Genomic DNA, 24,615 nt, shown 5'->3' on the forward strand with positions numbered 1-24,615 from the left:
ACCTTTCGAGCAGTTCAGTCCTATTTTCCCCATAATATTATTTTCTTGTGTGCTGACATCTTTGAGAAGGTACACACTTTCTTTAGGGTATGCAGTATACATTAAGGTACTTTAAGGATAAAGCATTGGTGACGTGTTTGGATGGTTAAACAACATACATAGGGATGTTCTATGTGAAAAGTCTATTGATAGATACAGGAAAACTGGTGTTTTAAGCCAACAGAGGCCAGACACTGAGCTGAGGTCAGATCAGTCGTGTACAGTACTTTTAACACTCTTCCTGTTTAGAGGAGCTTTAAGCCTCTCCCTGGGGATTTGGGATGTAATCCATTTTCCAGCACTATGCTGCAGGGGTTTATCCTCCCATGTTGTTATTGTTATCTGATTGACAGACTGACAGACAGCACTCAGTGATAGGAGGAATGACGTTTCCTAGCAGAATAATACAACAACACGGAGAGATGCTAGCGACTGCTTTTGTTTCCCACTATTGTATAAAAGGCACTTCCGCATCATGGTGATTTCCCTTGGTTGTTGTTTCCCCACAGGATCTCACGGTTTTACCGATTTGACTTCAGATTCTGACGTTCATCCACGTTTATCCAAACATCACATTTCAAAGGGTTTTTGACATCCTGGGTTGCTTAACCTGCCTCAGCATCCTTCTAGTTCTCCAAACTGAAAATGTTGAAGTGTTTTTAAGTTAATGGTTTAGGTTTGGGATATGCTTAAAACATTACGTTTAGGCATTCATTCAGAATGGTTTAGGTTTCAGATAGGCTTAAAACATTACGTTTAGGCATTCATTCAGAATGGTTAAGGTTTCAGATAGGCTTAAAACATTACGTTTAGGCATTCATTCAGAATGGTTAAGGTTTCAGATAGGCTTAAAACATTACGTTTAGGCATTCATTCAGAATGGTTAAGGTTTCAGATAGGCTTAAAACATTACGTTTAGGCATTCATTCAGAATGGTTTAGGTTTCAGATAGGCTTAAAACCAACAATTAAAACAAAACATTTCAAAACAAAAAAGTCTCTACCACTGAACATGCAACCTTCACATCCAGAGTCATGGGATTACATCCAGAGTCATGGGATTACATCCAGAGTCATGAGCGAGTTTATTAGCAAGTGCATCGGAGATGTCGTACCCAGTGTGACTATTAAAACCTTTCCTAACCAGAAACCGTGGATTGATGGCAGCATTCGCGCAAACCTGAAAGCGCAAACCACCGCTTTCAATCATGGTAAGGCGACTGGAAACATGACCAAATACAAACAGTGTAGCTATTCCCTCTGCAAAGTAATCAAACAAGCAAAGTGTCAGTATAGAGACAAAGTAGAGTCGCAAATCAACGGCTCAAACACGAGACGCATGTGGCAGGGGCTACAGTCAATCACGGGTTACAAAAAGAAAACTAGCCCCGTCGCGGACATCGACGTCTTGCTCCCAGACAAATTAAACAACTTCTTTGCTCGCTTTGAGGACAATACAGTGACACTGACACGGCTGCGTAACAAAGCCTGTGGGCTCTCCTTCTCCGTGGCCAACGTGAGTAAAACATTCAAACGTGTTAACCCTCGCAAGGCTGCCGGCCCAGACGGCTTCCAAAGCCGTGTCCTCAGAGCATGTGCAGACCAGCTGGCTGGAGTGTTTATGGACATATTAAATCTCTCCCTATCTCAGTCTGCTGTGCCCACATGCTTCAAGAGGGCCACCATTGTTCCTGTTCCCAAGAAAGCAAAGGTAACTGAACTAAATGACTATCGTCCCGTTGCACTCACTTCTGTCATCATGAAGTGCTTTGAGAGACTAGTCAAGGATCATATCGCCTCCACCCTACCTGACACCCTAGACCCTCTCCAATTTGCTTACCACCCCAAAAGGTCCAATGACGATGCAATCGCCAACACACTGCACACTGCCCTATCCCATCTGGGATAGGGCAGAATGCTGTTCGTTGGCTACAGTTCAGCATTTAACACAATAGTACCCCCCAAACTCATCATTAAGTTCCAGACCCTGGGTCTCGACTTCGCCCTGTGCAACTGGGTCCTGGACTTTCTGACAGGCCGCCCCCAGGTGGTGAAGGTAGGAAACAACATCTCCACCCCGCTGAATCTCAACACTGGGGCCCCATAAGGGTGCGTTCTCAGCCCTCTCCTGTACTCCCTGTTCACCCATGACTGCGTGGCCATGCACGCCTCCAACTCAATCATCAAGTTTGAAGACGACACTACAGTGGTAGGCTTGATTACCAACAATGACGAGACGGCCTACAGGGAGGAGGTGAGAGCACTCGGAGTGTTGTGTCAGGAAAACAACCTCACCCAACGTCAACAAAACAAAGGAGATGATCGTGGACTTCAGGAAACAGCAGAGGGAGCACCCCCCATCCACATCGACAGCACAGTAGAGGAGAAGGTGGAAAGTTTTAAGTATTTGAGATTCTTCAAAGTAGCCACCCTTTGCCTTGATGACAGCTTTGCACACTCTTGGCATTCGCTCAACCAGCTTCTTGAGGAATGTTTTTCCAACAGTCCTTGAAGGAGTTCCCACATATGCTGAGCACTTATTGGCTGCTTTTCCTTCACTGTACGGTCCAACTCATCCCAAACTATCTCTATTGGGTTGAGGTCAGGTGATTGTGGAGGCCATGTCATCTGATGCAGCACCCCAACCCGTTGCTGACAGGTGTATAAAATTGAGCACACAGTCATGTAATCTCCATAGACAAACATTGGCAGTATAATGCCTTTACTGAGGAGCTCAGTGACTTTCAACATGCCACCGTCATACACTCTAAAAAGAAAAGGTTCCTGGAGTATCCTTTAGGGGTTCTTCAAATTGAAACTGTGGGGGAACCCCTATAAGTTATTCAAATAACCCCTTTTAATGGATCCTCAAAGAACCTTTTGAAGAACCTTTTGGGTTTAATTTTTGAACTATCCCATCACCTATTATTATTAATATGCATAACAATAACACAATATTTTAGTTGTCAGTGTTTATTATGATTTTTGGCAAAGAAAAATACAAATATGAGGTAAACTCGCAGCAGAGCCCCAAGTCCAGTGGGTTTATCCCCTGCCATGTTAATGTTAATGTGTTGATGTTCTCCGTATCCACAGCCAGAATGATTTTGCAGTGCATGGTGATCGAACAGATTTCCTGTTATATTCATCAGAGGTGTAGGGAGGGTGAAGTCTGTGAATCCCAAAAATAGTAATTAGACAGATTATTAACAAAACATGCACACAACAGTATTCATACCTTGGTTTTTGTTGTGAATGTGAATGAAAGAAACAGTTTTGATAATGGTTTTCATACACATACCTTGTCCATAATGTAGAGGCCTATGGGATATTCATTGATGAGGTAAGGAAGGAGGATGGTAAATGTGATCTGCATAACATACCAATACCAATTTACATATGTATGCCTCCTTGTCAGTTCAGTCATCTGCACCCAATACAGCTACAGCTAGCCTTCAACATATTCTTATAGCCTACATATTCTTACCTCTTTGATTGATATCCATTGAATTGTGTCCATTTTCTGTAATAGAAAGATTTGCACAAACATGAAAAGAAAGAGGGTATCATCGTAAAACAATATGAATTTAGATCATACAAGGGACAAACCTTACCTTAAATTGAGGAGATCTTTACATTTTTACAGTTAAGTGCCTGCACCTGCTGTCCATTCAAATCCAAATGTTTCAGTTGGGCAGTTAGGTTCCTACAAGAACCCCCACCAACTAAGGAGGTTCCTCGTTGAACCCCACCACCTATGAGGTTCTTGGAAGAATCTTTTGGGGGCCATTTTCAGTGCCAAGAACTTTGAGGATCTTAGAAGAACCCTTGTTGAACCCCTCATTTTTAGAGTGAGAATGTCACCTTTCCAACAGGTCAGTTAGTCAAATGTTTGCCCTGCTAGAGCTGCCCCAGTCAACTGTAAGTGCTGTTATTGTGATGTGGAAACGTCTAGGAGCAACAATGGCTCAGCCGCAAGTTGGTAGGCCACACAAGCTCACAGAACAGGAGCGCAGAGTGCGGAAGTGCGTAGTGCATACAAAACATCTGTCCTCGGTTGCAACACTCACTACCAAGTTCCAAACTGCTTTTGGAAGCAATGTCAGCATGAAGCTCATCGAGAGCTTCATGAAATGGGTTTCCATGGCCGAGCAGCCGCACACAAGTCTAAGATCACCATGCGCATTGCCAAACGTCTGCTGGAGTGGTGTTAAGCTCGCGGCCATTGGACTCTGGAGCAGTAGAAACACGTTTTCTGGAGTGATGAATCACGCTTCACCATCCGGCAGTTTGACGGACGAATCTGGGTTTGGAGGATGCCTGGAGAATGCTACCTACTTGAATGCATAATGCCAACTGTAAAGTTTGGTGGAGGAGGAATAATGGTCTGGGGGTGTTTTATAGGGTTCGGGCTAGGCCCCTTAGTTGCAGAGAAGGGAAATCTTAACGCTACAACATACAATGACAATCTAGACAATTCTGTGCTTCCAACTGTGTGGCAACAGTTTGGGGAAGGCCCTTTCCTGTTTCAGCATGACAATGCCCCTGTGCACAAAGAGAGGTCTATGTCAAGATCGGTGTGGAAGAACTGGCCTGTAGAGAGCCGTGACCTCAACCCTATCGAACACCCTTGGGATGAATTGGAACGCCGACTGCGAATCAGGCAAGGCTTAATCGCCAGGCCTAATCGCCCAGATGTCCACATACTTTTGATCATGTAGTGTATTACTTCAAATAGATTCTGCCGTTCTGTCATTGTGTCATGCGTTACAAATGTCCCCATTTGAAAAGTCATGCTTCAAGCTTTCCAGACTGTGGTTTGTTTGCCATGGCAGCCAAACACTTCAATTCTCGATAAGGGTTAAGAAACAACTAAGAGAACTGTTTTCTTATCTTTTAATGTTGTGCCAAATGGTCCTTTACCAAATGGCTTTTGTTGAGGAACCCATTAAGAATGTCTCTGAGTCAGACTAATCTGCCTTTTTGACTGCTGTCCAATATTTCCATTATTTGGTGCCTCTTAAGGCTGCAGGTAGATTTCATTTTGAAGGAGAGATATGGTCTTAAAACACACTGTGATGCCAGAGGAGAATGTTGAGAATTGTGCACTTTTAGTAGGATATGCAATTCATCATATTTGCCCAGAGGTGACCTGTGTGTCACATTGCTCTGAGTGGATGGGATAGGACGTGTGTGATGCATGTGACACATGATGCATGGCTCCGTGCAGGAAAAACACACACAGAGAGGAATACCATTACGCCCATGCCGAGAAGTACTTGGAGGAATGTTTGGAGGAAAAAGGATTTTCCAAAGACTACTCTTGGGATGTGATGCTTGTGTTCATTTCCTCAACAAAAAAGTGACAAAAATATTTGTCAAACACCTATTTCTCAGAGGCAATTGACAAGACTATAACTGACAAAATAGACCCAGAAAAAACAGGTGCAACGTTTATGGTCATGTGGCAGCAGTGTGTAGGAAGGAGATGTGGTAAGTGTGCAGGAGGGCATGGAAGGATGGTCAAGTGTTGGTGGATAAAGTTGTGTTTGTTAACTGTAGGGGTGTCCATGTTGCTGGGGATCGGAAGTGTCAGGTGCTAGAGAGACCGATTGAGTGGCCAGAGTCAAAGTAGTGCAGAAAGTGCCGTATGCTGAGGCACTCGGACTCGAGCACAGGGGATTTGGCACTCGATTCGGACTCGAGGTTTAGTGTCTCGAAACAGTCATTCGCTCTCGTTCAAAGTCATTAGCCCATTCTACTTTGAACACCAATGTGGCTGCGGCATCCGTGGAACGTTGATGACAACGTGGATAACGATGGCGACGATGCTGTGAAACTCCTACTACTCTTATACATGTTTGTCATATTTCTGCTGTTGGGAAGAGAATAGGGTGGTATGCAGAACAATATGTTGGTAGGACAAGGTTATGTACGTTTGTGCACATGGCAGTCAGTGATTTCTGTTTACTAGAGGTTAATGAGGCAATGCAAATGTGATGTGACTAAAAAGGGAATATAGTTGACTAAAATGGCCCACTGTTTTTGTAATTTTGACAATAGACTAAATCAGTATTCAACTGACTGACTTATTTAGTCAAAATGACTACGACTAGACTAAATCTAAATGAGGGCCAAAATGAACACTGTCACCCACGCCACATGCACACATGCGCGCACGGATGCACACACACACACACACAGAGAGAGGAGACAGTGATGCATCACATTAGCCTGTCTAAAGCACTGCTTAAAAGGAATAGCTTTTTTCCTCGGGGACAATCGCTCTCCCATCCATCTGAAATTGTGCCCATTTGGGCCAGCTCCATCATAAGGCCTGAGGGCTGAGATCGATATTTCAAGGGCCCCTGAGGGGAGCAGGTGGATCTTAGTCCAGCAGGCTTTATTTATGTGTTCATTCACAACACATGCTCTGCTCCTGTCTGTGGCTGTTAAAGGACAGACCAGGACAGACCAGGACAGGCCAAGAGTGACTGGTGGCAGCCAGGTCAGTCCAGCGCAGGACAGAGAAAGTTTCTAGTTTTATTAGATGGTATGTGCAGGATACACATGGTATACACCGTCCAACTAAACACATACTTACATGTTCCTTCTGGACAATGCAACAACAATGAGAAATAATATAATCTAAGAGTAAGAGCTGGACAGCATGATGGGATGTGACCTGTTTGGAACATAGATGAGGTTAGAGGGTTAGGAGTAGTGGTGGCTATTCAGCATGATACATGTTAATTGGGGTGGGGACAGGCTATATGTCTGTTGAGGGGGGGGGCTCTGTGTTGAGGATCTGTGTGGAGGAGGTAATGTTACCTACATTCACCTGGGGGCGGCCCGTCAGGAAGTCCATGACCCAGTTGCATAGGGAGGAGTTCAGACCCAGGGCTGTGAGCTTTGTGGTGAGCTTAGAGGGCACTATGGTATTGAAGGTCGAGCTGTAGTTGATGAACAGCCTCCTCTTGTCCAGGTGTGTGAGTGCAGTGTGCAGTGCATTGTCCGTGGGAGGAGGTGATGTGGTCTTTGACTAGCATCTCGAAGCAATTCATGATGACCAAAGTGAGTGCTACGGGTCAGTAGTTGTTCAGTTCCTTTCCTTTTCTTAAGCACGGGGTTGATAGTGGACATCTTGAAGCAGATGGCCTGAGCTAGAGAGAGATTGAAAATGTTAGAAAACACAGCTTGCTGGTCTGCTCATGCTCAGAAAGCGCGGCTAGGGATGTCGTCTGGGCCGGAAGCCTTGCGAGGGTTAATACTTTTGAATGACTTACTTACATCATCCTTGGAGACTGTAAACACGCAGCCCTCGTTGTCCTCCGGGGCTCTCCTCGGCAGCTCAGAGTCGTTTTGCTCGTGTGATAAGTGTGATAAAAAAGTGTTTAGCTCGTCTGGTAGGGTGGCATTGGTGTCCGCGACGTGACTGACTTTCTGTTTGTAATCCGTGATCGTTAAAACCCCCTGCCACATACGCCTTATTAAGCCAGAGGCCGACTGCAAACATCTGCCATGATGTTAATGTGTCTGAGGGAATGGGGGGGGGGGGGGGGGGCATGGGGACTGACAGAGACACTGGGAGTGTTGCAGAAAGCACATGTTTACTGAACATGTAGGCAAAAGTAGAATACTTCCTTTACATTTTACATCTATCACAATGCTACTGTATGAATGTTGTTTGGAAATGAAATTAGCATGTACTGTAGGCGCAAATATGACATGTAAGCCAGCCAATGTTCATTTTTTAAGCAAGAGGCTAGATTTATAAAGAAAGACACGAAGGAGGACACACGCAACATATGCTTGCTATATTTCAAAGCAACAGGTTTATTTCCTCCTCATGTTAAATATCAATTAGTTTTTTTCAAGTTGTTGGTGTTTGATTGAAATGCTTGATGACCCAGAGCGAGTGGAAGGAATTAGAGTTAGTGATGCTAGATTGCATTGGGTGGGCCGGCCAATGGTTGGTCCAATTCCTCCAACAGTGATGCTGGAGCGTGTTGCCTTGCGTAGGCTGGGCTATCCCTCCTACAGTGATGCTGGAACGTGTTGCCTTGCGTAGGCTGGGCTATCCCTCCTACAGTGATGCTGGAACGTGTTGCCTTGCGTACTGTAGGCTGGGCTATCCCTCCTACAGTTATGCTGGAGCGCGTTGCCTTGTAGGCTGGGCTATCCAATGGAGGGTGGGTGGAAGGAGGAGGGGATGGATGCTGGGGAGAGGACAGGCCTCTCAACCCCCTAATCAACAGTCAGTAATACCGCCAGGTATCCAAGGCAGAGCCATATCAACAGTCAATAATACCGGCAGGTATCCGAAGCAGAGCCATATCAACAGTCAATAATACCGGCAGGTATCCGAGGCAGAGCCATATCAACAGTCAATAATACCGCCAGGTATCCGAGGCAGAGCCATATCAACAGTCAATAATACCGCCAGGTATCCGAGGCAGAGCCATATCAACAGTCAATAATACCGCCAGGTATCCGAAGCAGAGCCATATCAACAGTCAATAATACCGCCAGGTATCCGAGGCAGAGCCATATCAACAGTCAATATACCGCCAGGTATCCGAGGCAGAGCCATATCAACAGTCAATAATACCGCCAGGTATCCGAAGCAGAGCCATATCAACAGTCAATAATACCGCCAGGTATCCGAGGCAGAGCCATATCAACAGTCAATATACCGCCAGGTATCCGAGGCAGAGCCATATCAACAGTCAATAATACCGCCAGGTATCCGAGGCAGAGCCATATCAACAGTCAATATACCGCCAGGTATCCGAGGCAGAGCCATATCAACAGTCAATATACCGCCAGGTATCCGAGGCAGAGCCATATCAACAGTCAATATACCGCCAGGTATCCGAGGCAGAGCCATATCAACAGTCAATATACCGCCAGGTATCCGAAGCAGAGCCATATCAACAGTGTAATGTTTCCTCTATCAACTCTGTCACATTGACACATCAGATGTAGATAGCAGCTGGCCTTTCATTCCTTCAGTTTTATCAAAGCTTGAAGTGGTCAAATATATCCCGTTTTTTCCTGTGAGAAATATCTATTTGTACTGATATTTTTCATCACAGGTAAGCTTGTGGTGATTAGCATGTTTGTTTGAAGGAGCTGGTACAGCGTTCTATGAGAAATGAGAGCCCCACCAGCTCCTCACTACACTATATTACTGGTGGTCACAGCAGAGCCCCACCAGCTCCTCACTACACTATATTACTGGTGGTCACAGCAGAGCCCCACCAGCTCCTCACTACACTATATTACTGGTGGTCACAACAGAGCCCCACCAGCTCCTCACTACACTATATTACTGGTGGTCACAGCAGAGCCCCACCAGCTCCTCACTACACTATATTACTGGTGGTCACAGCAGAGCCCCACCAGCTCCTCTCTACACTATATTACTGGTGGTCACAGCAGTGCCCCACCAGCTCCTCACTACACTATATTACTGGTGGTCACAGCAGAGCCCCACCAGCTCCTCACTACACTATATTACTGGTGGTCACAGCAGAGCCCCACCAGCTCCTCACTACACTATATTACTGGTGGTCACAGCAGAGCCCCACCAGCTCCTCTCTACACTATATTACTGGTGGTCACAGCAGAGCCCCACCAGCTCCTCACTACACTATATTACTGGTTGTCACAGCAGAGACCCACCAGCTCCTCTCTACACTATATTACTGGTGGTCACAGCAGAGCCCCACCAGCTCCTCTCTACACTATATTACTGGTGGTCACAGCAGAGCCCCACCAGCTCCTCTCTACACTATATTACTGGTGGTCACAGCAGAGCCCCACCAGCTCCTCACTACACTATATTACTGGTGGTCACAGCAGAGCCCCACCAGCTCCTCACTACACTATATTACTGGTGGTCACAGCAGAGCCCCACCAGCTCCTCACTACACTATATTACTGGTGGTCACAGCAGAGCCCCACCAGCTCCTCACTACACTATATTACTGGTGGTCACAGCAGAGCCCCACCAGCTCCTCACTACACTATATTACTGGTGGTCACAGCAGAGCCCCACCAGCTCCTCACTACACTATATTACTGGTGGTCACAGCAGAGCCCCACCAGCTCCTCTCTACACTATATTACTGGTGGTCACAGCAGAGCCCCACCAGCTCCTCACTACACTATATTACTGGTGGTCACAGCAGAGCCCCACCAGCTCCTCTCTACACTATATTACTGGTGGTCACAGCAGAGCCCCACCAGCTCCTCACTACACTATATTACTGGTGGTCACAGCAGAGCCCCACCAGCTCCTCACTACACTATATTACTGGTGGTCACAGCAGAGCCCCACCAGCTCCTCACTGCACTATATTACTGGTGGTCACAGCAGAGCCCCACCAGCTCCTCACTACACTATATTACTGGTGGTCACAGCAGAGCCCCACCAGCTCCTCACTACACTATATTACTGGTGGTCACAGCAGAGCCCCACCAGCTCCTCTCTAAACTATATTACTGGTGGTCACAGCAGAGACCCACCAACTCCTCTCTACACTATATTACTGGTGGTCACAGCAGAGCCCCACCAGCTCCTCTCTACACTATATTACTGGTGGTCACAGCAGAGCCCCACCAGCTCCTCACTACACTATATTACTGGTGGTCACAGCAGAGCCCCACCAGCTCCTCACTACACTATATTACTGGTGGTCACAGCAGAGCCCCACCAGCTCCTCACTACACTATATTACTGGTGGTCACAGCAGAGCCCCACCAGCTCCTCACTACACTATATTACTGGTGGTCACAGCAGAGCCCCACCAGCTCCTCACTACACTATATTACTGGTGGTCACAGCAGAGCCCCACCAGCTCCTCACTACACTATATTACTGGTGGTCACAGCAGAGCCCCACCAGCTCCTCACTACACTATATTACTGGTGGTCACAGCAGAGCCCCACCAGCTCCTCTCTACACTATATTACTGGTGGTCACAGCAGAGCCCCACCAGCTCCTCTCTACACTATATTACTGGTGGTCACAGCAGAGCCCCACCAGCTCCTCACTACACTATATTACTGGTGGTCACAGCAGAGCCCCACCAGCTCCTCACTACACTATATTACTGGTGGTCAGAGCAGAGCCCCACCAGCTCCTCTCTACACTATATTACTGGTGGTCACAGCAGATCCCCACCAGCTCCTCACTACACTATATTACTGGTGGTCACAGCAGAGCCCCACCAGCTCCTCACTACACTATATTACTGGTGGTCACAGCAGAGCCCCACCAGCTCCTCACTACACTATATTACTGGTGGTCACAGCAGAGCCCCACCAGCTCCTCACTACACTATATTACTGGTGGTCACAGCAGAGCCCCACCAGCTCCTCACTACACTATATTACTGGTGGTCACAGCAGATCCCCACCAGCTCCTCACTACACTATATTACTGGTGGTCACAGCAGAGCCCCACCAGCTCCTCACTACACTATATTACTGGTGGTCACAGCAGAGCCCCACCAGCTCCTCTCTACACTATATTACTGGTGGTCACAGCAGATCCCCACCAGCTCCTCACTACACTATATTACTGGTGGTCACAGCAGAGCCCCACCAGCTCCTCACTACACTATATTACTGGTGGTCACAGCAGAGCCCCACCAGCTCCTCTCTACACTATATTACTGGTGGTCACAGCAGAGCCCCACCAGCTCCTCTCTACACTATATTACTGGTGGTCACAGCAGAGCCCCACCAGCTCCTCTCTACACTATATTACTGGTGGTCACAGCAGAGCCCCACCAGCTCCTCACTACACTATATTACTGGTGGTCACAGCAGAGCCCCACCAGCTCCTCACTACACTATATTACTGGTGGTCACAGCAGAGCCCCACCAGCTCCTCACTACACTATATTACTGGTGGTCACAGCAGAGCCCCACCAGCTCCTCACTACACTATATTACTGGTGGTCACAGCAGAGCCCCACCAGCTCCTCTCTACACTATATTACTGGTGGTCACAGCAGAGCCCCACCAGCTCCTCACTACACTATATTACTGGTGGTCACAGCAGAGCCCCACCAGCTCCTCTCTACACTATATTACTGGTGGTCACAGCAGAGCCCCACCAGCTCCTCACTACACTATATTACTGGTGGTCACAGCAGAGCCCCACCAGCTCCTCACTACACTATATTACTGGTGGTCACAGCAGAGCCCCACCAGCTCCTCACTGCACTATATTACTGGTGGTCACAGCAGAGCCCCACCAGCTCCTCACTACACTATATTACTGGTGGTCACAGCAGAGCCCCACCAGCTCCTCACTACACTATATTACTGGTGGTCACAGCAGAGCCCCACCAGCTCCTCTCTAAACTATATTACTGGTGGTCACAGCAGAGACCCACCAACTCCTCTCTACACTATATTACTGGTGGTCACAGCAGAGCCCCACCAGCTCCTCTCTACACTATATTACTGGTGGTCACAGCAGAGCCCCACCAGCTCCTCACTACACTATATTACTGGTGGTCACAGCAGAGCCCCACCAGCTCCTCACTACACTATATTACTGGTGGTCACAGCAGAGCCCCACCAGCTCCTCACTACACTATATTACTGGTGGTCACAGCAGAGCCCCACCAGCTCCTCACTACACTATATTACTGGTGGTCACAGCAGAGCCCCACCAGCTCCTCACTACACTATATTACTGGTGGTCACAGCAGAGCCCCACCAGCTCCTCACTACACTATATTACTGGTGGTCACAGCAGAGCCCCACCAGCTCCTCACTACACTATATTACTGGTGGTCACAGCAGAGCCCCACCAGCTCCTCTCTACACTATATTACTGGTGGTCACAGCAGAGCCCCACCAGCTCCTCTCTACACTATATTACTGGTGGTCACAGCAGAGCCCCACCAGCTCCTCACTACACTATATTACTGGTGGTCACAGCAGAGACCCACCAGCTCCTCACTACACTATATTACTGGTGGTCAGAGCAGAGCCCCACCAGCTCCTCTCTACACTATATTACTGGTGGTCACAGTAGATCCCCACCAGCTCCTCACTACACTATATTACTGGTGGTCACAGCAGAGCCCCACCAGCTCCTCACTACACTATATTACTGGTGGTCACAGCAGAGCCCCACCAGCTCCTCTCTACACTATATTACTGGTGGTCACAGCAGATCCCCACCAGCTCCTCACTACACTATATTACTGGTGGTCACAGCAGAGCCCCACCAGCTCCTCTCTACACTATATTACTGGTGGTCACAGCAGAGCCCCACCAGCTCCTCACTACACTATATTACTGGTGGTCACAGCAGAGCCCCACCAGCTCCTCACTACACTATATTACTGGTGGTCACAGCAGAGCCCCACCAGCTCCTCTCTACACTATATTACTGGTGGTCACAGCAGAGCCCCACCAGCTCCTCTCTACACTATATTACTGGTGGTCACAGCAGATCCCCACCAGCTCCTCACTACACTATATTACTGGTGGTCACAGCAGAGCCCCACCAGCTCCTCTCTACACTATATTACTGGTGGTCACAGCAGAGCCCCACCAGCTCCTCACTACACTATATTACTGGTGGTCACAGCAGAGCCCCAACAGCTCCTCACTACACTATATTACTGGTGGTCACAGCAGAGCCCCACCAGCTCCTCTCTACACTATATTACTGGTGGTCACAGCAGATCCCCACCAGCTCCTCACTACACTATATTACTGGTGGTCACAGCAGAGCCCCACCAGCTCCTCACTACACTATATTACTGGTGGTCACAGCAGAGCCCCACCAGCTCCTCTCTACACTATATTACTGGTGGTCACAGCAGATCCCCACCAGCTCCTCACTACACTATATTACTGGTGGTCACAGCAGAGCCCCACCAGCTCCTCACTACACTATATTACTGGTGGTCACAGCAGAGCCCCACCAGCTCCTCTCTACACTATATTACTGGTGGTCACAGCAGAGCCCCACCAGCTCCTCTCTACACTATATTACTGGTGGTCACAGCAGAGCCCCACCAGCTCCTCTCTACACTATATTACTGGTGGTCACAGCAGAGCCCCACCAGCTCCTCACTACACTATATTACTGGTGGTCACAGCAGAGCCCCACCAGCTCCTCACTACACTATATTACTGGTGGTCACAGCAGAGCCCCACCAGCTCCTCACTACACTATATTACTGGTGGTCACAGCAGAGACCCACCAACTCCTCTCTACACTATATTACTGGTGGTCACAGCAGAGCCCCACCAGCTCCTCTCTACGCTATATTACTGGTGGTCACAGCAGAGCCCCACCAGCTCCTCACTACACTATATTACTGGTGGTCACAGCAGAGCCCCACCAGCTCCTCACTACACTATATTACTGGTGGTCACAGCAGAGCCCCACCAGCTCCTCACTACACTATATTACTGGTGGTCACAGCAGAGCCCCACCAGCTCCTCACTACACTATATTACTGGTGGTCACAGCAGAGCCCCACCAGCTCCTCACTACACTATATTACTGGTGGTCACAGCAGAGCCCCACCAGCTCCTCACTACACTATATTACTGGTGGTCACAGCAGAGCCCCACCAGCTCCTCACTACACTATATTACTGGTGGTCACAGCAGAGCCCCACCAGCTCCTCTCTACACTATATTACTGGTGGTCACAGCAGAGCCCCACCAGCTCCTCTCTACACTATATTACTGGTGGTCACAGCAGAGCCCCACCAGCTCCTCACTACACTATATTACTGGTGGTCACAGCAGAGCCCCACCAGCTCCTCACTACACTATATTACTGGTGGTCAGAGCAGAGCCCCACCAGCTCCTCTCTACACTATATTACTGGTGGTCACAGCAGATCCCCACCAGCTCCTCACTACACTATATTACTGGTGGTCACAGCAGAGCCCCACCAGCTCCTCACTACACTATATTACTGGTGGTCACAGCAGAGCCCCACCAGCTCCTCTCTACACTATATTACTGGTGGTCACAGCAGATCCCCACCAGCTCCTCACTACACTATATTACTGGTGGTCACAGCAGAGCCCCACCAGCTCCTCTCTACACTATATTACTGGTGGTCACAGCAGAGCCCCACCAGCTCCTCACTACACTATATTACTGGTGGTCACAGCAGAGCCCCACCAGCTCCTCACTACACTATATTACTGGTGGTCACAGCAGAGCCCCACCAGCTCCTCTCTACACTATATTACTGGTGGTCACAGCAGAGCCCCACCAGCTCCTCTCTACACTATATTACTGGTGGTCACAGCAGATCCCCACCAGCTCCTCACTACACTATATTACTGGTGGTCACAGCAGAGCCCCACCAGCTCCTCTCTACACTATATTACTGGTGGTCACAGCAGAGCCCCACCAGCTCCTCACTACACTATATTACTGGTGGTCACAGCAGAGCCCCAACAGCTCCTCACTACACTATATTACTGGTGGTCACAGCAGAGCCCCACCAGCTCCTCTCTACACTATATTACTGGTGGTCACAGCAGAGCCCCACCAGCTCCTCTCTACACTATATTACTGGTGGTCACAGCAGAGCCCCACCAGCTCCTCACTACACTATATTACTGGTGGTCACAGCAGAGCCCCACCAGCTCCTCACTACACTATATTACTGGTGGTCAGAGCAGAGCCCCACCAGCTCCTCTCTACACTATATTACTGGTGGTCACAGCAGATCCCCACCAGCTCCTCACTACACTATATTACTGGTGGTCACAGCAGAGCCCCACCAGCTCCTCACTACACTATATTACTGGTGGTCACAGCAGAGCCCCACCAGCTCCTCTCTACACTATATTACTGGTGGTCACAGCAGATCCCCACCAGCTCCTCACTACACTATATTACTGGTGGTCACAGCAGAGCCCCACCAGCTCCTCTCTACACTATATTACTGGTGGTCACAGCAGAGCCCCACCAGCTCCTCACTACACTATATTACTGGTGGTCACAGCAGAGCCCCACCAGCTCCTCACTACACTATATTACTGGTGGTCACAGCAGAGCCCCACCAGCTCCTCTCTACACTATATTACTGGTGGTCACAGCAGAGCCCCACCAGCTCCTCTCTACACTATATTACTGGTGGTCACAGCAGATCCCCACCAGCTCCTCACTACACTATATTACTGGTGGTCACAGCAGAGCCCCACCAGCTCCTCTCTACACTATATTACTGGTGGTCACAGCAGAGCCCCACCAGCTCCTCACTACACTATATTACTGGTGGTCACAGCAGAGCCCCAACAGCTCCTCACTACACTATATTACTGGTGGTCACAGCAGAGCCCCACCAGCTCCTCACTACACTATATTACTGGTGGTCACAGCAGATCCCCACCAGCTCCTCACTACACTATATTACTGGTGGTCACAGCAGAGCCCCACCAGCTCCTCACTACACTATATTACTGGTGGTCACAGCAGAGCCCCACCAGCTCCTCTCTACACTATATTACTGGTGGTCACAGCAGATCCCCACCAGCTCCTCACTACACTATATTACTGGTGGTCACAGCAGAGCCCCACCAGCTCCTCACTACACTATATTACTGGTGGTCACAGCAGAGCCCCACCAGCTCCTCTCTACACTATATTACTGGTGGTCACAGCAGAGCCCCACCAGCTCCTCTCTACACTATATTACTGGTGGTCACAGCAGAGCCCCACCAGCTCCTCTCTACACTATATTACTGGTGGTCACAGCAGAGCCCCACCAGCTCCTCACTACACTATATTACTGGTGGTCACAGCAGAGCCCCACCAGCTCCTCACTACACTATATTACTGGTGGTCACAGCAGAGCCCCACCAGCTCCTCACTACACTATATTACTGGTGGTCACAGCAGAGCCCCACCAGCTCCTCACTACACTATATTACTGGTGGTCACAGCAGAGCCCCACCAGCTCCTCACTACACTATATTACTGGTGGTCACAGCAGAGCCTCACCAGCTCCTCACTACACTATATTACTGGTGGTCACAGCAGAGCCCCACCAGCTCCTCACTACACTATATTACTGGTGGTCACAGCAGAGCCCCACCAGCTCCTCACTACACTATATTACTGGTGGTCACAGCAGAGCCCCACCAGCTCCTCACTACACTATATTACTGGTGGTCACAGCAGAGCCCCACCAGCTCCTCACTACACTATATTACTGGTGGTCACAGCAGAGCCCCACCAGCTCCTCACTACACTATATTACTGGTGTTCACAGCAGAGCCCCACCAGCTCCTCACTACACTATATTACTGGTGGTCACAGCAGAGCCCCACCAGCTCCTCACTACACTATATTACTGGTGGTCACAGCAGAGCCCCACCAGCTCTTCTCTACACTATATTACTGGTGGTCACAGCAGAGCCCCACCAGCTCCTCTCTACACTATATTACTGGTGGTCACAGCAGAGCCCCACCAGCTCCTCTCTACACTATATTACTGGTGGTCACAGCAGAGCCCCACCAGCTCCTCACTACACTATATTACTGGTGGTCACAGCAGAGCCCCACCAGCTCCTCTCTACACTATATTACTGGTGGTCACAGCAGAGCCCCACCAGCTCCTCACTACACTATATTACTGGTGGTCACAGCAGAGCCCCACCAGCTCCTCTCTACACTATATTACTGGTGGTCACAGCAGAGCTCCAGCAGCTCCTCACTACACTATATTACTGGTGGTCACAGAAGAGCCCCACCAGCTCCTCACTACACTATATTACTGGTGGTCACAGCAGAGCCCCACCAGCTCCTCACTACACTATATTACTGGTGGTCACAGCAGAGCCCCACCAGCTCCTCACTACACTATATTACTGGTGGTCACAGCAGAGCCCCACCAGCTCCTCACTACACTATATTACTGGTGGTCACAGCAGAGCCCCACCAGCTCCTCACTGCACTATATTACTGGTGGTCACAGCAGAGCCCCACCAGCTCCTCACTACACTATATTACTGGTGGTCACAGCAGAGCCCCACCAGCTCCTCACTACACTATATTACTGGTGGTCACAGCAGAGCCCCACCAGCTCCTCTCTACACTATATTACTGGTGATCACAGCAGAGCCCCACCAGCTCCTCACTACACTATATTACTGGTGGTCACAGCAGAGCCCAACCAGCTCCTCACTACACTACATTACTGGTGGTCACAGCAGAGCTCCAGCAGCTCCTCTCTACACTATATTACTGGTGGCTTGGGTGATATACCGTATACCGGGGTATTTTCAAATATCAACTGTATGATTTTCAATACTGTTCCCAAAATTTTGGGGGTTGGGGGCACCCCTGTCTCGCTGGGGCTGCGGTATTACGCCGCTGCTTATAACTAAGTGAAGTACAACTATAAGAAATCTGAGATGTGTCAAATAAATTATATCCAGCTCAGGGATCCAGCTATGCATTTGGTTTGCTAACTTGCTAGCTAAGTGGCTAGATTTCAAGATCAAGCTTCTTGGTTACAGAAGAGGCATTCAATCCCCTCCTGGATCAAGATCCCTGTTGCCTTAATTGTTTGGTGCGTAAAAAAAGTGCACATGCACATTTGTGGCCTGCTGGAGGTCATTTTGCAGGGCTCTGGCAGTGCTCCTCCTTGCACAAAGGGGGAGGTAGCGGTCCTGCTGCTGGGTTGTTGCCCTCCTACGGCCTCCTCCACGTCTCCTGATGTACTGGCATGTCTCCTGGTAGCGCCTCCATGCTCTGGACACTACGCTGACAGACACAGCAAACCTTCTTGCCACAGCTCGCATTGATGTGCCATCCTGGATGAGCTGCACTACCTGAGCCACTTGTGAGGGTTGTAGACTCCGTCTCATGCTACCACTAGAGTGAGAGCACCGCCAGCATTCAAAAGTGACCAAAACATCAGCCAGGAAGCATAGGAACTGAGAAGTGGTCTGTGGTCACCACCTGCAGAATCACTCCTTTTTTGGGGGTGTCTTGCTAATTGCCTATAATTTCCACCTTTTGTCTATTCCATTTGCACAACAGCATGTGAAATGTATTGTCAATCAGTGTTGCTTCCTAAGTGGACAGTTTGATTTTACAGAAGTGTGATTGACTTGGAGTTACATTGTGTTGTTTAAGTGTTCCCTTTATTTTTTTGAGCAGTGTATATATATATATATACACAATACCAGTCCAAAGTTTGGACACACCTACTCATTGAAGGGTTTTTCTTTATTTTTAATATTTTCTACATTGTAGAATAATAGTGAAGACATCAAAACTATGAAATAACAAATGGAATCATATAGTAACCAGAAAAGTGTTAAACAAATTTTTCAAAGTAGCATTCTCTCAACCAGCTTCATGAGGTAGTCACCTGGAATGCATTTCAATTAACAGGTGTGCCTTGTTAAAAGTTCATTTGTGGAATTTCTTTCCTTCTCAATGCATTTGAGCCAATCAGTTGTATGACAAGGTAGGGTTGGTATACAGAAGATGGCCCTATTTGGTAAAAGACCAAGTCCAAATTATGGCAAGAACAGCTCAAAAAAGCAAAGAGAAACGAAGATCAGTCCATCTGGATTGAAAACGGAAACACAGTGGGACAGGACAGCAGGTGTCAGAGGTAAAGATGTGGAGCGAGAGAGGGAGAGAAAGGGAGGAGTCCATCGACGTAAGAGCCTCTCTCATCGCCTCCTTCTCAAAACCCATTGGAGAAGAAGGCAGAAGGGAGGGACCTACCCACTGGGCACACACTGGTTGAATCAACATTGTTTCTACGTCATTTCAATGAAATTAATATAGACGTTGAAATTAATGATAGACGTTGAATTGACGTCTGTGCCCAGAGGGTATGGCTTTCTCATAAAATGGGTTTTGTGAAAAAGACGAGGAGAGAAGGACGTATGTGAAATTTGCAGTTTGACATGTGAAAATCACATTTTCAAACGTGAACTAGATGTAAATTTAATGTGAAACCATATTTTGACATTTTTAGTTCACATGTTAACACCACCTTTTCAAGGGAAGAGAATTAAAACAATTCACCTCACATGAATGGCAGATGATTTTTACGATACGCAAATATAAAGACTGTTCAATAAATCACTTGTAATCTCTCCTGGCATACCAAACACCACTAGTAGGATGCATCGTACTTCTCCTGTATGACTATGCTCCAGAGCACATGTTTTAGTAAAGGCAAGTCCACTTAGTGTTTCTACGTACCTGAAGGGACAAACAAACATATGCTTTAGATGAAGAGAACATCGCCAGGGACATTGTCGTCTGTTAGAAGCTGAATGTGGCAGGAGGACTCAGGAGACGTTCCAGTAATGGATGAAATATGAGCTTTCCTTTTTTATTGCAGGAGTGTAATCACTGTTTCTCTGGTATTAGTCATGAAATGCTCCTCTGCTTTTATCTTCTCAATCCAAATGATTCGCTCTTACTGGAAAACTAATGATAGAAACATCATAAACCCACATTCAATATATGAAGTCCACTATTCACTCTGTGTGTGTGTGTGCTTGCGTGCCTTTTTGCGTGTCTGTCCGTGTGTCGAGGGAAGGGCAGATCTATTATCTCTTGTGTGTAACTGATTTGGTTGCCAGAGCATCCGGTCCTAGCTAGAGAGGCATGTTGTTTAATTAAGGTGAGGTGTAATGAACGCAGAGGAGAAGAGAACAAACCTCCATCAAACAGCCCTGCCTCTCAGAGCGGCAGGCTTCACTCTCTCCCTCTCCCGCTCTCTCTCTCGCTTTCTTTCTCCCAGTCCAAGCATAGGCGGGGGAGGGGCACCGTGCCACAGAGGGAGGGAGGAAGGGAGGGAGGGAGAGAGGAGGGTGCCAACACAAGAGTTTTGAGAGAGAACGAATGGATGAGAGATCTAGAGAGAGAGCGCTAGAAAGGGAGGAAAAAGAGGGCCAGCCTAGCAGCGCGGAAGTTGGTGTGACAGCCCAGAGAGGCGCCGCTTGTCCAGCAGGAGAGTGAGAGTGATCAGACGGGAGGAGAGAGAGAGAGAGAGAGAGAGAGAGAGAGAGAGAGAGAGAGAGAGAGAGAGAGAGAGAGAGAGAGAGAGAGAGAGAGAGAGAGAGAGAGAGAGAGAGAGAGAGAGAGAGAGAGAGAGAGAGAGAGAGAGAGAGAGAGAGAGAGAGAGAGAGAGAGAGAGAGAGAGAGAGAGAGAGTCTTAGCCATCTGCTTCTTGACTGGTCTCTGATATATTTATCTGGGAGAAAGACTGCGTACAGCTGACACAGAGTGAGTAACTTACTTATTTCTTTGTGTTCGTCATGTTTGCTCTGATAGTACCTACCGCTTTTACTATATGCCCCACTAATTTCATTCTGTAGCATAATATATAGGTTGGATTTGTTTTGCAATCTGTGCTGTGTTGTTGTGGTGGGGGGATGAAGCTGCAGTGGCTTAGTGCTGCCTGTAAACTGATATGCAGGAGGTTTACATAGAGGCACGCAGCGAGCAGGCAGCAGGCAGGCAGGCAGGTGGCAGGCAGCAGGCAGGTGCACAGAGCATACAGTATGTAATGTGGCATGCTTTTGTTGTGTTGAACAGCTCGTAATGAGGAGGAAAGAGGAGAGTTCCCCCGCTGCTCTGATGAGATGTTTTTGTTATTTAGCTATGTGCTCTGGCAGTGTGGAGTGCTGCACGGTACGGTGTGTTTCCTCCTGCCTGATTCCTGTCATGGGGAAATAATTATTCATCTATATTAGAACTATGCACACTTGTACACAGACACACACACATACTCTATACAGTTGACCATTTCATTCCACTCTTCTGATAGACCCCTTACCAGACATGTCTTAATTCAATTCCTCCCACAACCACCAGCACCTCTTCCTTCTCATTGTCCTCCTCCTCAGGGAGTCATAGTGTCTGCTAGCTGGTTTGTGTGCGTGCTTGTTGGTGTGTTTCTGGGCTCCCACACCCGTCCATCCACAGTGTGTGTGTCTGGGCTCCCACACCCCGTCCATCCACAGTGTGTGTGTCTGGGCTCCCACACCCCATCCATCCACAGTGTGTGTGTCTGGGCTCCCACACCCCGTCCATCCACAGTGTGTGTGTCTGGGCTCCCACACCCCGTCCATCCACAGTGTGTGTGTCTGGGCTCCCACACCCCGTCCATCCACAGTGTGTGTGTCTGGGCTCCCACACCCCGTCCATCCACAGTGTGTGTGTCTGGGCTCCCACACCCCGTCCATCCACAGTGTGTGTGTCTGGGCTCCCACACCCCGTCCATCCACAGTGTGTGTGTCTGGGCTCCCACACCCCGTCCATCCACAGTGTGTGTGTCTGGGCTCCCACACCCCGTCCATCCACAGTGTGTGTGTGTCTGGGCTCCCACACCCCGTCCATCCACAGTGTGTGTGTGTCTGAGCTCCCACACCCCGTCCATCCACAGTGTGTGTGTCTGAGCTCCCACACCCCGTCCATCCACAGTATGTGTGTCTGGGCTCCCACACCCCGTTCATCCACAGTGTGTGTGTGTCTGGGCTCCCACACCCCGTCCATCCACAGTGTGTGTGTGTCTGAGCTCCCACACCCCGTCCATCCACAGTGTGTGTGTCTGAGCTCCCACACCCCGTCCATCCACAGTATGTGTGTCTGGGCGGTTGATCTCTCATAGGACAGACTAGAGCTGCTTGCCTGGCCTCATTGAATTCCACTGAAGACACACTGGTGTCAACTTCATCTCCTCAAGAGACTCACTGCTGTCTGTCAGGAAGGTCTCTCTTTCTCTGTAAGATGAAGAGAGCAGCTCTCCCAGTCAGTCAGTCAGTCAGTCAGACACAGCAGACGTGATAATGACTTTACCAACAGTTATATCTCCACACATACTGTAGTGTGGCTGATTTAATAGTCCTTGTTTACATTATTTAATAGCTCCTTAACATGGACAAAGACAGTGGCTAATTAAACATTGATTAGCTTTTAACAAGAGGGGGGGATTCAATTTCTTATTTCTGCTTAAATCTCTGCATGGGCTGTGCTTGATGACTTAACCTATGGGATAGTGAATCTGTCTGTACAGGAACATCCGTGCCTCCGTGCTACAATGGAGAGAACTGCTACAGCACCACGTGAGAGGGGGTTCACTCCAACGTCTGTCAGGAGGAATGAAAGACCGAGAGGGAGAGTGCTGTTTACACACACACCTCCAGACTAACAGCAGTGTTGATATCCGCGTGTGTTTTTACAGTCTTACTGTAGGAGTTCTATGTCAGATTAGAATTGTCATATGATGTGTCAGTTCCAAAACCACCAGCGATCATTTTCAGATCTGCTGGTCCTATATGTTTGACGTGTCTGTTGATAAAAGATGACTGATGCAGTTTGTACAGTACTGTGCCTATATGTGCGTATCCATTTATTGTAATAGACTTGACCCACTGGGCACGCCACGTCATTTCAACGTGTGTAGTATTTGGTTGATTACGTTGATCAATGAGATTACAACCTATTTTCACCCACTCAAAAAAGAGAGTCAAAAATGTGTTACATTCCCAATGTATTCTCACTGTGCTTTAAATCATCTAAAACCACAACCAAATTCCAGTGAAAAAGCAATATGTCAGATTTCTGGTTTAGTTGTCACCTAAATGTAACATCCCTGCGGTTTCAACCATTTAAAAGCACAGCAAAGTTCAAATATTTAGATTTTGTTTATTTATACAACTTAATGTGTTATCACTGTGCTTCATCAACTAGCACTACCACATTTCCTGGATTGTAATTGAGACTATTTAAGTACGTGGTGCCAGTGGTCAATGCCGTTTGAGATTTTGCATAGATTATTATAGGAATTGTCTCCACAGCCCTGCAACATTTGCATGCTTTCTATGATTACATAAGTAGGCGTTTATTGTTACAGTAACCTGTATTGTGTTTGGTTTACAACGCAACCAAATATGAAGATTTAAAGGAGACGTATCTACTTTGTATCCACTGAAGATGCTATTTCCATCGCTATTCACATGGCCGTAACACATCTGGACAAGAGGAACACCTATGTGAGAATGGTGTTCATTGACTACAGTTCAGCATTCAACACTATTGTTCCCTACAAGCTCGACACCAAGTTCAGAGCCCTGGGTCTGGTCACCCCCCTCACCTACCGCTGCACCATCGAGAGCTTCCTGACCAGGGGCCCTCCAGCAGGTGGTGAAGACGGACCAGTACATCACTGGGACCTGGGCCCTCCAGTGGGTGGTGAAGACAGCCCAGTACATCACTGGGACCGTGCCCCCACATCTAGGACACCTACTGGAAACGGTGCCTGAGGAAGTCCTGCAGCATCATCAAGGACCCCACACACCAGCCACGAGCTGTTCTCTTCCTTACCGTTGGGTAAGGTTTGATACCAATAGGCTCAGAGACAGTTGGACAATGTATACCATGCGTATCCCATACATACGACTAATAAAACATGAAACTTAGGGATTAATATTGTCCCGAAAATCGGCCAAATTCAATACCGGGAATAATTAATCATTCAAGTCGGAAATGCCCATTTAATGCCTTTAAAACAAAGATA

The 24,615-nt window shown here is 48.2% G+C and overlaps 1 protein-coding gene and 1 long non-coding RNA gene across 13 annotated transcripts in view; one reads left to right on the top strand and one right to left on the bottom strand.

Annotated features, from left to right (window-relative positions):
• The window catches only part of rap1gapa (RAP1 GTPase activating protein a), a 91,606-nt gene that overhangs the window by 32,025 nt on the left and 34,966 nt on the right, over positions 1 to 24,615 (top strand). For 2 of the 12 annotated variants that reach the window (XM_071347965.1, XM_071347968.1), the window contains exon 1: positions 21,210 to 21,320. The exons of the other annotated variants lie outside the window; for them this stretch is intronic. The gene's annotated coding sequence lies outside the window, so the exon portion shown is untranslated. Of the gene's footprint in view, positions 1 to 21,209; positions 21,321 to 24,615 lie in introns of those variants that run through there. 12 annotated transcript variants of the gene reach the window in all.
• On the bottom strand, positions 3,009 to 20,793 carry LOC139542493 (uncharacterized). Its single transcript, XR_011668511.1, has 4 exons — positions 20,289 to 20,793; positions 3,526 to 3,561; positions 3,340 to 3,408; positions 3,009 to 3,210 (listed from the first exon to the last, which is right to left on the bottom strand). It is a non-coding gene; the product is annotated as an uncharacterized lncRNA (long non-coding RNA).

Source organism: Salvelinus alpinus, chromosome 17 (assembly GCF_045679555.1).
Source record: "Salvelinus alpinus chromosome 17, SLU_Salpinus.1, whole genome shotgun sequence".
Classification (NCBI taxonomy): Eukaryota; Metazoa; Chordata; class Actinopteri; order Salmoniformes; family Salmonidae; genus Salvelinus; species Salvelinus alpinus.